We start from the raw sequence: 14,925 nt of genomic DNA, 5'->3' as shown, positions 1-14,925 counted from the left end.
GGCTGCAAGTGGTAGCTCATGCCTGTAATCCCAACATTTTGGGAGGCTGAGGAGGGCAGGTCACTTGTGTCCAGGAGTTCAAGACCAGCCTGGGCAATATGGCAAAACCCCATCTCTACTAAAAATACAAAAAAATAGCCCAGTGTGGTGATGCACACCTGTAGTCTTAGCTACTCAGGAGGCTGAAGTGGGAGTTTCACCTGAGCCCAGGAAGTAGAGGCTGCAGTGAACTGCGATCATGCCACTGCACTCCAGCGTGAGTAACAGGAGTGAGACCCTGTATCAAAGAAAGAAAGAAGAAAGAAAGAAAGAAAGAAAGAAAGAAAGAAAGAAAGAAAGAAAGAAAGAAAGAAGAAAGAAAGGAAGGAAGGAAGGAAGGAAGGAAGGAAAGAAAGAGAGAAAGGAAGGAAGGATGTAGTTCTAATGACGAAAACTTTTATTTACTTTCATACTCCTCAGGTTAAATTTTAAAAATAACCACTGTAGCAAAGCATTCAACTTCACTATTATTTTATTAAATGCTAGACTAACTGATCTAGATTGCACATTTGCTATTACATCTTTATCTCTACATCTCCTAAAGCTATCAGTGTCTAATATATCATTTTCTAACATACTCTTAGCCTCATCTGTATACAACTGTTTTTATCCCTCTGTCAATTCATACTGGAAATAAAATTTGGGGGTATAATATTAGCAATTTATTATGTCTCTTTGTGTAATCCACAGCCGTCAAGATGGAGTATCATCCAACTACATGTTTATTTGATAGTTTCACTAGACAACATAAAAAATGAAAATGCATTGCATTTGTGGATGGCTTTTTGTCTTAAAAGCACATTCACACATTAACTCGTATGACCCTCACAACAAATGAATAAGTAGGGCAAGCCTTATTGTCCCAATTTATAACAAGAAAAACTAGGGCACAGCAGAAAACTGAAGTGGCTTGCCCTAGGCACCACCGTTGATTAGTGACAACTAGGACAAGAACCCAGGATTCTAACTCTGAATCCAGGGTTATTTCCATGGTTCCTGTCCCCATTCTCAGCCAGCTCACTCACTCCACTAGGTGCCCATCACCAAATTCTTCACTGCTGTAAGAGATCTCTTACCCATTGACCTCATTGCTTTGTTTGGGGAGAATAGTCAAATAATTTGTTATATAAAAATAAAAATAGAAAAGTATATAATGTGTTTATATTCTTATGAAAAGATATACAGGTAGGTGTTTGCAGTTCAGAGTTTCAGATGTGGTGTGTTGCTGAAGATAAAAATCCTGGCCGGGGTGGTGGCTCATACCTGTAATCCCAGGACTTTGGGAGGCCGAGGCGGGTAGATTGCTTGAGCTCAGGAGTTTGAGACTAGCCTAGGCAACATGGCTAAAATCCGTCTCTACTAAAAATACAAAAAAAAAACATTTAGCCGGGCATGATGACACATGCCTGTGGTCCCAACTACTCGGGAGGCTGAGATGGAAGGATCACTTGAACCTGGGAGGTGAAGGTTGCATTGAGCCAAGATCATGCCACTGCACTCCCTCCTGGGTGACAGAGTGAGACTCTGTATCCAAAAACTAAAAAAAGAAAAAAGAAAAAAAATTCTTGTTATGCTTGGCTTTAGTGCCCTACTACCTTCGTCAACATGGGCCCTGGTGAGGAAACCATCTGATAGTCAGTTAAAAATAACAAGCAAACTCCAAGATTCTAGTGGAAAAAGAAAAGCATTACTCTTTCTGGGAAGTGGTGGTTACCATTTGAACTGTAACGTTCCTGCTATTTACCACTCTGAATACTATTAGACTGATGTTTACTCTTGCTGATTTACACTCACCTTCCTAATTTTATTACTGTAACATCATGGGCATTGGCATTAATCTCTTTCAATGTCAGGCGGAGTGCGGTAGCTCACCCCTGTAATCCCAGCATTTTGGGAGGCTGAGGCGGGAGGATCTCCTGAGGTCGGGAGTTCAAAACCAACCTGACCAACATGGAAAAACCCCATCTCTACTAAAAATACAAAAAATTTTCCCAATGTGGTGGCACATGCCTGTAATCCTAGCTATTCGGGAGGCTGAAGCAGGAGAATCGCTTGAACCCAGGAGGCAGAGGTTGCGGTGAACTGAGATCATGAGATCATGCCATTGCACTCCAGCCTGGGCAACAAGAGTGAAACTCCATCTCAAAAAAAAAATATATATATATACATATATATATATGTATATATATATATACATATATATGTATATATATATACATATATATATATTGCAATGTCAAAGAGCCTAGAAGTTTTAAATGTTTGCCCTTTCTTCAGTCTTCTATCACTGACCTCTTTCACACTAGTATCCATGAACCCATGTATCGTAGTGATTGTCCTTCCATTTATTTTGATTTGCAAATTTTGTAAAATAGATTTCATTTGTATATTGCTCAGTCTACTACATGTCTAGTCACAGCTAAGCCCTTTGCAAGAAACATAAAAGAAGTCAAAAATGCAATACTGTCTCTCTGCTTGAAGTCTTGAAAGACAAGATACATTTAAGAAGGCACTTGGTTATGCACTGAATGTTTGTGTCTCCCCCAAATTCATATGTTGATGCCCTAACTTCCAACGTGGCTGTATTTAGAGTTGAAGCCTCTAAGGAAGTAATTGAGGGTGAATGAGATCATATGCGTAGGGCCTTGATCCAATAGCATTGGTGTCCTGTAAGAAGAGACACCAGAGAGCTCTCTGCCTCTCTCTCTTTCCACCACATAAAGACACAGGAAGAATGGAGCTGTTTGCAAGCCAGGAAGAAAATGCTCACCAGTAACCAACCATCCCAGATCTTGATCTGAGACTATTAGCCTCCAGAATTGTGAAAAAAACAAATTTCTGTTGCTTAAGTCTCCCAATGTATCTCGTTTGTTATGCTAGCCCAAGATAACTTTTTTTTTTTGGTGGAGTTTTCTTTCTTTTTTTTTTTAATTATTATACTTTAAGTTTTAGGGTACATGTGCACAACGTGCAGGTTTGTTACATATGAATACATGTGCCATGTTGGTGTGCTGCACCCGTTAACTCGTCATTTAGCATTAGGTATATCTCCTAATGCTCTCCCTCCCCCATCCCCCGATCCCACAACTGTCCCCGGTTGTGATGTTCCCCTTCCAGTGTCCATGTGTTCTCATTGTTCAATTCCCACCTATGAGTAAGAACATGTGGTGTTTGGTTTTTTGTCCTTGCAATAGTTTGCTGAGAATGATGGTTTCCAGCTTCATCCATGTACCTACAAAGGACATGAACTCACCATTTTTTATGGCTGCATAGTATTCCATGGTGTATGTGTGCCACATTTTCTTAATCCAGTCTATCATTGTTGGACAATTGGGTTGGTTCCAAGTCTTTGCTATTGTGAATAGTGCCAGCTAACTTTTATAGCTTAGAGAAAAAATATATGACAACCCATGGAGAACTAACTAGATCGTGTAGTGTACAGTGCAAAAAAAAAAAACAAAAAACAAAAACAAATAAGAGAAGTAAAAAATGATTTGGGGTAGTAGTCCCCAGCATAAAAACTATGGTGGGCTTGATTTATTTTTTAGCCTTGAAAGAACTGTATGATTTAGATTGCAAAAACCAGTGAAACAAATGGTGAATTACAGGTATAGTCACATGACCCTGGTTTTGGGAAGATAACATGGAGTCATGAAGAAAAAAGAGGAGGCCTTGGACTCATATAGACTTGCATTCAAATTCAAGCTTGGTGTCTTTCTAGCCACAATAATAGTATTACTATTACAGGCCAGTCACAGTAGCTCACGCCTGTAATCCCAGAACTTTGGGAGGCTGAGGGCGGGTGGATTCCTTGAGCCCAGGTGTTCGAGACCAGCCTTGGCAACATGGTGAAACCTTGTCTCTACCAAAAATACAAAAATTAGCCAGTTTCATAACCTGGTCTCAAAATAAACAAATAAATACATTTAAAAAATAATATTACTATTACATTGCAAAAACCACAATTACTTTTGTACCAACCTGATATTTATCATTTGAAAGCATATTTTGTGCCAGGTACAATTTTAGAAGTATGAGTTCATTGAATCTTTCAAACAACCTTGTTACTCAGTGCCTGACACACAGTAGGAACTCAATAAACGTTTGTAAATGATTGAGTACTAGAGTATGGTTCTCATTATTTTCTATGAGGAACACAAAGCTCAGGGAAGTTATATGACTGGCACAAGGCCACAGAGCTAACAAAGAACAGAGCTAGGATTTGAACAAAATCTAATTTAAAAATGGGGATAACACTTTTCTTGGATGGTGTATGGGTTAAGCAAAATACTGTGGCTAAAGATTTAGTACAATGCCTGGCACACAGAGAGTGCTTAAATAAATATTAGAACAAAACATCTCACATCAGGTAAACTGATATGAGACGAATAAGGAACAAAAAGGAAAGCAGTAGTACAACTATTTTTAGATTTTCGACAGTTTAAGGCAATGTGTTTAGAGTTGACAGAACCTCAAATGACCCACGGAAAGCAAATATTTAATGTGATGTTTGCTTTCATGCTCAGCCATGGCCACTGTTACTTAGTTTTTTCTGCCTAATAATTTTAATCCTAAGCATAAGAGAAACAACTAAATGACTTTTCCTGGAATAGTCTTCATTTTTCATACTGAATAGTTTAATAATATTTTCTGTTATGATATAAGATGTTATTTGATACCCCTGATACATATAACACCTTAATAACTATTTGAGATGTTGAATTAAACCATAAGCTTTTTCAAAACAACCTAAATATTCATCACTTGGAGAACTGATATAGTAAATTACAGTATTTCCATCTCAATGATATCATGCAGCCATAAAAAGAATGAGCTCATTTATATGTACTGATCTGGGAAGATGTTTATCATATAGTCTTAAGTGAAAAAGTAATTGCAGAAAAAGCTGTAATAGAGAAATTCTAGTTTTTGCAAGAAAAAAACTGCATATCATGTATACACTTATAGATGCATGGAAACAAAATGTGCAAGGGAATATAGTAAATAACAGAGAAACATTTCTACTGGATAAGAGAGTATGCTTAGAAGGAGATTTGGAAGGAAACTTATTCTTTTTTGCTTTGTATACACCTGAATATTGCATTTATTAGTAGTAATATTTTTACTTTATGAGACAAACATAATTATTTTTACGTATTTCTTCAATTTAAAACCCAATAGGGATTACATCAAGATAATGGCCTCAGTATGCCTATATAATTTTTTTAACAACCCAAGCTCCACTGAAATGACAGAAAATAGCCTTTAAGACTGCTACAAAGAAACATCGGTTACCATAAGAGCCCCATATTGGCCAGGCGCGGTGGCTCACGCCTGTAATCCCAGCACTTTGGGAGACCGAGGCGAGTGGATCACCTGAGGTCGGGAGTTCGAGATCAGCCTGGCTAACATGGTGAAACCCTGTCTCTACTAAATACACAAAATTAGCTGAGTGTGGTGGCGCATGCCTGTAATCCCAGCTACTCGGGAGGCTGAGGCAGAAGAATCGCTTGAACCCAGGAGGCAGAGGTTGCAGTGAGCTGAGATCGCGCCACTGCACTCCAGCCTCGGCAACGGAGTGAGACTCTGTCTCCAGAAAAAAAAAAAAAAAAAAAAAAGTGCTATAAGGCAACATGGGTTACCATAAGAGCACCATATTATCTTGAGAAATTCCTGAAAGAGGAAAAACCAGTAGAGAAAAACACAAACAGAAGAAAGCTACCACAAACGTGGTATCAGTAATACCAACAATAACCTAACATATAGGAAGTTCAATACAGGATCCACAGTAATCCTCCAAGTACCAAAGAACCACATTTGAAAGAGCTACACTAGTAGGGTCAAATTCCTTGCTCCTTTGCCACATCAATTGAACAGCAGGAAGCAAAGGCTTTTTGCCTCCAGATTATTGCTCTAACTTCTTTCCAAACAAAATAAGACAGCCTCTAGTTTGTGAGTTCAAGTCGGAGAGGAGCCCTAGGTAACGCAAGGCCTACCAAAGGGCCTGGGTGTGGGGAATATATTCACATTGTATGCAGCTGCCTTCCTTTCCTTTTGCATAGCATTTGTTACTAGGATAAAACCTTGAACAGGCATTTCTTTTTTAAAAAAAAAAAATGTATTTCCACAAATTATTGGGGAACAGGTGGTGTGTGGTTACATGAGTAAGTTCTTTAGCGGTGATTTGTGAGAGTTTGGTGCACTCATCATTCGAGCAGTATACACTGAACCCAATTTGTAGTCTTTTATCCCTCACACCCTTCCCACCTTTTCCCCCGAGTATCCAAAGTCCACTGTGTCCTTCTTTTTTTTGAGATGAAGTTTCACTCTGCCCCTAAGGCTGGAGTGCAATGGCATGATCTCAGCTCACTGCAACCTCTTCCTCCCGGGTTCAAGCTATTCTCCAGCCTCAGCCTCCTGAGTAGCTGGGATTACAGACATCCACCATCACACCTGGCTAATTTTTGTATTTTTAGTAGAGACAGGGTTTCGCCACGTTGGCCAGACTGGTCTCGAACTCCTGACCTCAGGTGATCTGCCCGCCTCGGCTCCCAAACTGCTGGGATTACAGATGTGAGCCACCATGGCCAGCCCGTCTCTACTGACTCTTTTCTCTCGGCATGTTAAGAAAGTCAGCCGGGCGCGGTGGCTCACGCCTATAATCCCAGCACTTTGGGAGGTTGAGGTGGGCGGATCACTAGGTCAAGAGATTGAGACCATCCTAGCCAACATGATAAAACCCCCTCTCTACTAAAAGTACAAAAATTAGCCGGGCATGGTGACGTGCGCCTGTAATCCCAGCTACTCAGGAGGCTGAGGCAGGAGAATCGCTTGAACCCGGGAGGCAGAGTTTTCAGTGAGCTGAGATCGCGCCACTACACTCCAGACTGGGCGACAGAGCAAGACTCTGTCTCAAAAAAAAAAAAGAATGTTGAAGGCTGTTTCATAGTAGGTAAACAACAACAAAAGCCTTTTCCCAGACTCTTTTTCTAAAAATGATGCTCTCTCTTCCCTTTCAACCAACAAGCTTCTAAGAGTAGACTTCATTTGATCTACTTGTTCCTGCCTATTTCAGTCCCAAACCCATTGTAGTGAAAGGGTTATTGCTACCATTTCACTGACATTGCTCCTTTTAAGATCACCCGTGACTTCTCCAAAAAAACCAATGGAGGCTTTTCCATCCGAAACTTACTTGATTTCCCTGATGCATTTGGAATTGTTGGTCACTCTCTCTTCAGAGCTGTACCTTCCCTAGCTTTAGAAAATCTCTCTTCTCGGCCGGGCGCCGTGGCTCATGCCTGTAATCCCAGCACTTTGGGAGGCTGAAGTGGGCAGATCACTGGGTCAGGAGATCGAGACCAGCCTGGTCAACATGGTGAAACCCCGTCTGTAATAAAAATACAAAAAATTAGCTGGGTGTGGTGACGGGCGCCTGTAGTCCCAGCTACTAAGGAGGCTGAGGCAGAAGAATCACTTGAACCTGGGAGACGGAGGTTGCAGTGAGCCAAGCTTGAGTCACTGCACTCCAACCTAGGCGACACAGCTAGACTTCTTCTCAAAAAAAAAAGAAAGAAAAACAAAAACAAAAAAAGAAAGAAAAGAAAATCTCTCTTCTCTCTCATTCAAGACCTTTTATTTTTTGCCCCATATTTAGATTTTTATTTATTTATTTATTTATCCAGAATATCTTCCTTGACAACTTAGATGTTGTTGTTCTCTAGGGATCCCATTTTTGACTCTATGTTCCGTTTCTTGACATTAACTTTTGTTTCATTCAACATGTTTTGATTCATAAGGACCTGTCTCTCAACAGGTTTTCATTCATAAAGACCTCTCTCTGCCTTCATTAGTTTATTTAATTTGGCTGTAAAATATTCTTGCAGAATTTGCACTTTCTAATTTGAGGATTTCTAAATTCCGAGTTGTCTTAATACATGTTTATTGTTATCTTTTGTCCAGTGAATATACTCATTGGCTTCAGTATATCTCAATACATCCTGAGCTGCTTGTGATTCATTACTGCCCCTTACATTTTTGGGGAATCCATTCTCTCTACTATTTACACGTATAGAAGTTTAATATAAATTCATTAATTTAACAAATGTTTTGAGCATTACAATTTTCAAGAACTTGCCCAGGCATATATGATATGATATGATCCATTACTATCTCCTGGAACTTTTCTGTCTTTTCTTTTTATATACATCAGTAAAAAACTGAAAGTGATAAGAGATTCAAGAATTTTCCATAGTCCCTACTAGGGGTAGGCCATTGTCCTCTGATAAACTGAAACGCTCCTCTAAAGGGGGTAAAGGCAGCTGTGTAATCCAGTCTGGATGAGAGCACAGTTTGACATACATTACAAAAGATTGCCCTTCGTTAGGGTGACATAGCACAGAGCCAGGGCACTCAGCCTGGTGAGCAGAGCATGGCCTGATGTCAGCGTCCATTGTTCCCTCAACAGAACACCGTTGTGCCAGTTCATAATGACCCTATCTACAATAAGACTTCAGCCTACAGCCTGACCAGCATTCCTTCCCTTTAAGACCCCTAAGATCTAGCCATGCTGGACAACACTGGGGCCCCATTCTTTCTTGCCACTACATGTATGGTCATTATATTTCCTCTGCTTGGAAATACAACCTCCATTCTAATGTGGTTTAACAATTTAACCTACTTTGTTTCTAGAATCTATACTGACTCCTTAGATAAAGTTAGCTTTTCCTTTTCCCCCAAAGCAATGCTTTTTTCTACTTATTATCATAAATCACATTCTTTTCATAGTTGGGTGTCTTATCTCCTCTAGGAAACTCAAAGCCTCTCAAGGGCAGAGATGATGTCTTTTCCTTTTCATATCTTCTTTGAGCCTTACATAACACAATAGAGGATTTTTGAGTTACTACATGGATAGCTCAAACTTAATTACAGGAAATGAGTTGATATTTGTAAAATGCTTAGTATAGTGCCTTGCACTGAGTAAGTGCTATACAGGTGTTTCTTAAAAATGAAAGGATGATAGAAGATGAGTTTGAATTTGGAAGGACCATTGTTATTATAATTAATGAAAACTGGGTCTATAATTTATTAATAGACTCAGAGATACTTCCCTCTTTATCACTAGACTTTTACTAATGTGGAACCATGGATAGAGACATTGCTTTCTTTTTATATTCTGTTCCTTTTTCTAATTACATATCATTTCTCTTACAGTGATAGTTAAATCTCATTATATTTAATGATTTATCCATTTCCTGCTATAACAGTTTTATCAGTGACTCCTTGTGTTATAATCTCATTATTTCACAAAATTATATCCTATTTGTTAAGAATAGTAACTGTTACCACTATTTTATCTTTTTCAATGCCCTTTTTAATGTCGATGTCTTAGACCTCTTTGTGAAAAGATTAAACATTTTTCTCTTCATTTAGTCTAATTCTGTTCAATTTTGCTTATATTATATAGCGTCTTTCACTGTATGCTGCTATTTTATTTAAAGAATTTAATTCTGGATAGGCATGGTGGCTCCTCCTTGTAATTCCAGTGCTTTGGGAGGCCAAGGCAGGAGGATTGCTTAAGTCCAGGAGTTCAAGACCAGCCTTGTCAGCAAAGCAAGATCCCCATCTCTACAAAAATGAAAATTAAAAAATTAGCCAGGTGTGGTGGCATGCACCTGTAGTCCCAGCTACTCAGGAGGCTGAGGCGGAAGAATGGCTTAGGCCCAGGATTTCAAGGCTGCAGTGAGCTATGATCATGCCACTGCACTCCAGCTGTGGCGACAGAGCAAGAGCCTGCCTTAGAAAAAAAAAAAACGAATTTAATTCTGTGTCTGAATTGTGTGTTTCATTTTTACAACTCTATTTCTTTGAATAAGACAGAAAACATGTACTGAAGAAATCTAAACTACCAAATTTTTTCTTTATTTTAAAGAAAATGAATGAGCCGGATGTGGTGACTCATGCCTGCAATCCCAGCACTTTGGGAGGCCCAGGCGGGCGGATCACAAGGTCAGGAGTTTGAGACCAGCCTGACCGACATGGTGAAACCCCGTCTCTACTAAAAATACAAAAATTAGCTGGGCATGGTGGCACACACCTGTAATCCCAGCTACTCAGAAGGCTGAGGCAGGAGAATTGCTTGAACTCGGGAGGCGGAGGTTGCAGTGAGCTGAGATTCCGCCATGGCACTCCAGCTTGGGTGAAAGAGCGAAACTCTGTCTCAAAAAAAAAAAAAAAAAGTTTGTGCAAGGAAGTTATAAACTGTTCAACTGAGTCTCCTAGACACATGTTGAAAATATAAATAGCGGCTAGGCGCGGTGGCTCATGCCTGTAATCCCAGTACTTTGGGAGGCTGAGATGGGTGGATCACTTGAGGTCAAGAGTTCGTGACCAGCCTGGCCAACATAGTGAAACCTCTTCTCTACTAAAAATACAAAAATTAACCATGCGTAGCAGTGCATGCCTGTAATCCCAGCTACTTAGGATGCTGAGGCAGGAGAATCGCTTGAACCCAGGAGGCGGAGGTTGCAGTGAGCCGAGATAGAGCCATTGCACTCCAGCCTGGGTGACAGAGCCAGACTCTGTCTCAAGAAAAAAAGAAAATATAAATAGCACGTTACAGATTTTCAACGTATATGGCCTTGCAAGTAAATTGGACTCAAAACAAACAAACAAAAACCTGTGTAAACAAAGGGTAGGCTACAGGTGTAATCTGCTGCTTCTTTGTATATACAGTAAAGTCATTTTACCCTGTTGGATTAATGCAAAAACTGTTCTAAATCCAAGGGATAAATTGTGTTTCTGAATAGCTCCTTCCTTCTCCAAGGCACGGTAGCTTTTTGTTTGTTTGTTTGTTTGAGACAGGGTCTTGCTCTTTTGCCCAGATTGGAGTACAGTGGCATAGCTCACCGTAATGAGCCTTGAACTCCTGGGCTCAAGTGATCCTCCTGCCTCAGTCTCTCAAGTAGCTGGGACTACAGGCATGTGTCACCACATTCACCTAATTTTTGAAATTTTTTGTAGAGACACGGTCTTGTTATATTGCCCAGTCTGGTCTCGAACTCCTGGCCTCAAGCAATCCTCTCGCCTTGGCCCCCCAAAGTGTTGGGACTATAGGAATGAGCCTTTCAACTGGCCCCAGTTTTTAACATAGAAATTTTCAAAAGTGTGTGTGTGTATGTAAGCGCATGTATTACATAAAGAATATTATGATCCCAGCGGGGCACGGTGGCTCACGCCTGTAATCCCAGCACTTTGGGAGGCCGAGGCGGGCGGATCACGAGGTCAGGAGATTAAGACCATCCTGGCTAACACGGTGAAACCCCATCTCTACTAAAAAATACAAAAAAAAAAAAAAAAAAAAAAAAAGCTGGGCGTGGTGGCGGGTGCCTGTAGTCCCAGCTACTCAGGTGGCTGAGACAGGAGAATGGCGTGAACTCGAGAGGCAGAGCTTACAGTGAGTCGAGATCGTACCTCTGCACTCCAGCCTGGGCGACAGAGCAAGACTCCGTTCCAAAAAAAAAAAAAAAAAAACGAATATTATGATCCCAATCAACAAACCACCAGTCCCAATAATGGCCAGCTTTATGTCATTTTTTAACCTCACTCCGCCACCTATTGTGGTAAGACTTTTCCTTGGTTCAGCTAACAACAGGGTCCTTTTCCGTCCCACGGCCATGAAAATTTAGGCTCCCAGATGGTTTGAAGGGTGAGTGAAGCAGGGTTTTATTGGGTGAAAAGGAAGAAAAGGGGGAAACAAGGACTCTGGCAGATAGAGTGCTGCTCACCAGCAACTTGGATCCCAGGTTCCACACAGGAAAAGGTAGGGCAAGGTTTCTCCCTGCTGCAAATGTCCTGAACTTCACGTTGGTGAGGCTCCATCTCATTGGCCAGGCTGGTTGGAGTTTCTCCAGGGACCCTCTCCCACCTGGCTGCCTCACTATTATGGGAATATTTCTTAAATATTTAAAATTTTTCTCAGATCCAAAGATGTGACCAAAAACTTTTTTTTTCAATTAAGTGATAAGAAGAAAATTGATTTTTAAAAAATATCCTGAGTATAAGGACCAGAAGTGATACAATTTCTCGCAGAATTTGCATGTATCTGATCAAATGTGCCGTATCTTCAGTTTGGCATAGAGTTGTTCTATGTTGGAAAAAAGTTAGCACATTGCTTGTTAACTGCATTTCTTTCAGGAAAAGAAGTCCTTGGTCACCTGTTAATGTTCCTGTGCTCAACAAAAAGAATGGCAATGTTGTCTGGAGTTTTGTTCTTTTATAATAGTCCTGGTGCAGTGGTTAAGCATACAGGCTTCCTATATTAAATCTTGGCTGGACCAAGATTTGGCTGGAAAATTTAGACAAATTACATGATTTCTGTGTCTCAGTTTCCTCATTCTGATGCTAATACTACTTATTTCACGTGCCTGCTATGAAGATTAAATAAATTAATACATATAAATAATTAAGAAGACTTTTTGGAACATAGTAAATCACACATGTATTTCCTACTATTATTCACTTGAATTACAAACCTATTTCAGGCCGGGCGTGGTGGCTCATGCTTATAATCCCAGCATTTTGGGAAGCTGAGGCAAGAGGATCCCTTGAGCCCAGCAGTTTGAGACCAGCCTGGGCAACATAGGAGACACCCTTCTTTACAAATATAAAGAAACTAGCTGGCTGTGGTGGTGCATGCCTGTGGTCCCAGCTACTCAGGAGGCTGAGGTAGGAGGATTGCTTGAGCCCAGGAGGTTGAGGCTGCAGTGAGCTTCGATCATGCCTCTGCAATCCAGCCTGGGTGACAGAGTGAGATTCTGTCTCCAAAAATACAAAACAAAACAAAACAAAACAAAACAAAAAAACCCCGACAACAACAACAACAACAACAACAACAAGCTTGAAAGAGTTGTGCATCCTTAATACACTATAGGAGTGTTAACTTCCTTTTTTTTTTTTTTTTGAGACAGAGTCTCGCTTTGCTGTCCAGACTGGAGTTCTGGAGTGCAGTGGCATGATCTTGGCTCACTGCAACCTCTGCCTCCCAGGTTCGAGTGATTCCCTTGCCTCAGCCTCCTGAGTAGCTGGGATTACAGGCAGCTGCCATAATGCCTGGCTAATTTTTGTATTTTTAGTAGAGACGGGGTTTCACCGTGTTGGCCAGGCTGGTCTCGAACTCCTAACCCCAAGCGATCCACCTGCCTCGGCCTCCCAAACTGCTGGGATTACAGGCATATGCCACAGCACCCGGCCAAGAGTGTTAATGTTTAAAACATCTTTTAAAATTACAAATAAAAGGCAATGTTTTAATTATGAAAAAATACATTGTCTCCTTTACCTGAAAGATTACTTTTCAGTATTAAAGGTTTTTTAATTTAATGTTTTGACTTGTAAATATCTCAATAAAATTCTTTTTGGGAGACATTATGTTTAGAATTATAAAAATTAAAGCATATGTTTGTTCATTTAACTTTCATGGGACCCCTCTAAAATCCAAAGACACACCATTAAAACCCAAATAAACAGAAAACATTAAAATAAGGGTAGAAAACATGTTCTCATATATTCAACTCTATTCTTAACAGATCATTACATTTTAAAGGTGTTTGCGAGAAAATACAAGGTGCTTCCTTAAATGATTTTAAGAATCTTAAAAAAGAGGACAGAAGGACAGAAAGGAAAAGAAAGGAAAATAAAAGATGATTAAAATATTCATAGTAGAAAAAGGTCCACAGAGCAGTCTGGCAGGCAATGCATGTGATGAGCTGTAGAAACCTTAAACATCCTGGACCAGAAGTCAGCCAATCAGGGGGCTGAGAACCACATTTCCATAATGATGATTGGCTGGTGGACTGGAGGCATCGCTGAGCTGTGAGGAAGGGGAGGAAAGGCTCTGCTGAGAAAATAGCAAAACAACTTTCTGGCTTTCTGTTGTTTATTGCATATTCTCCAAATGATTGTAGTGATTCATTCTTTAGGAAAGCTTGTTTTGAAAACAAAAGAGGCACAGTTGTTCACAACAAAAGTGATATTCAACAGCCAAAGGAGCCGAGTATAACGGAACTCTTTTATTCTTCTTTAAAATAAACTTTGGTCTCCTGATTTCATCTAACCAAATATGTTAAGACTTCCCAGGTGATGCATAAGGGTTGGATTTAAATATTAAAATTAGGCAGGGGTTACTGTTTCTGATAAGTATCACTGCTTTGTTCTTCTGTCAGCTTTAGAAAATGTGCACAAATAGAATATATTTTTATAAAATGTGAAAAAAATCCTTAAATTCTAGCATCAAAAGTATATTTAGTGCTTTCACACTTGAGGGAATTATGCCACTCTCCAAAAAGAAACTAATTTAGGCATTTTGTTTTCCTGCAGTCATATATGTGTGAAAGTTGGAGATACATGTATCAATGTGCTTGGTATTGCTCTCAATTTTTACACATATGTAAAAATCTACTGTCATGAAGTCATAAGGATCTTAAAAATAACAAAAGAAGAAGCAGAGAAATGGAGGCAAAGGAGAAAGATGGAGTGGAACGTAATGGCTGGATCCTGCTGCCTCTTGATCTTCCTGTGCTTGATCGTATTGCATTTTGTTGTAATTGTTTTGAATTCAAATAGAGCAGTGACAACATTTCACCTACAAGTTTTTAAATTTAGTTTTACAAACACTGTATCTACGGGCCATCTATCTGGAAATGAGAATAACTCTATAATGCAGATTAAGCAGAAGTATTTTGCAGTCTCTCCCAGTGACTATTCCTTGGCTAGCTAACAGACCAGCCATTCAGAAGCAATTTTCTTCAGGCTGAAATTATGTGCTGACCTTAGCAGATCACTTCCCATAATAACCCTTCCCCCACCCAATGCTAAATACAATCTGTCTCCTAC

Source organism: Pan troglodytes, chromosome 4, assembly GCF_028858775.2.
Source record: "Pan troglodytes isolate AG18354 chromosome 4, NHGRI_mPanTro3-v2.0_pri, whole genome shotgun sequence".
Lineage (NCBI taxonomy): Eukaryota > Metazoa > Chordata > Mammalia > Primates > Hominidae > Pan > Pan troglodytes.
Note: the sequence above shows the minus strand (reverse complement) of the source record.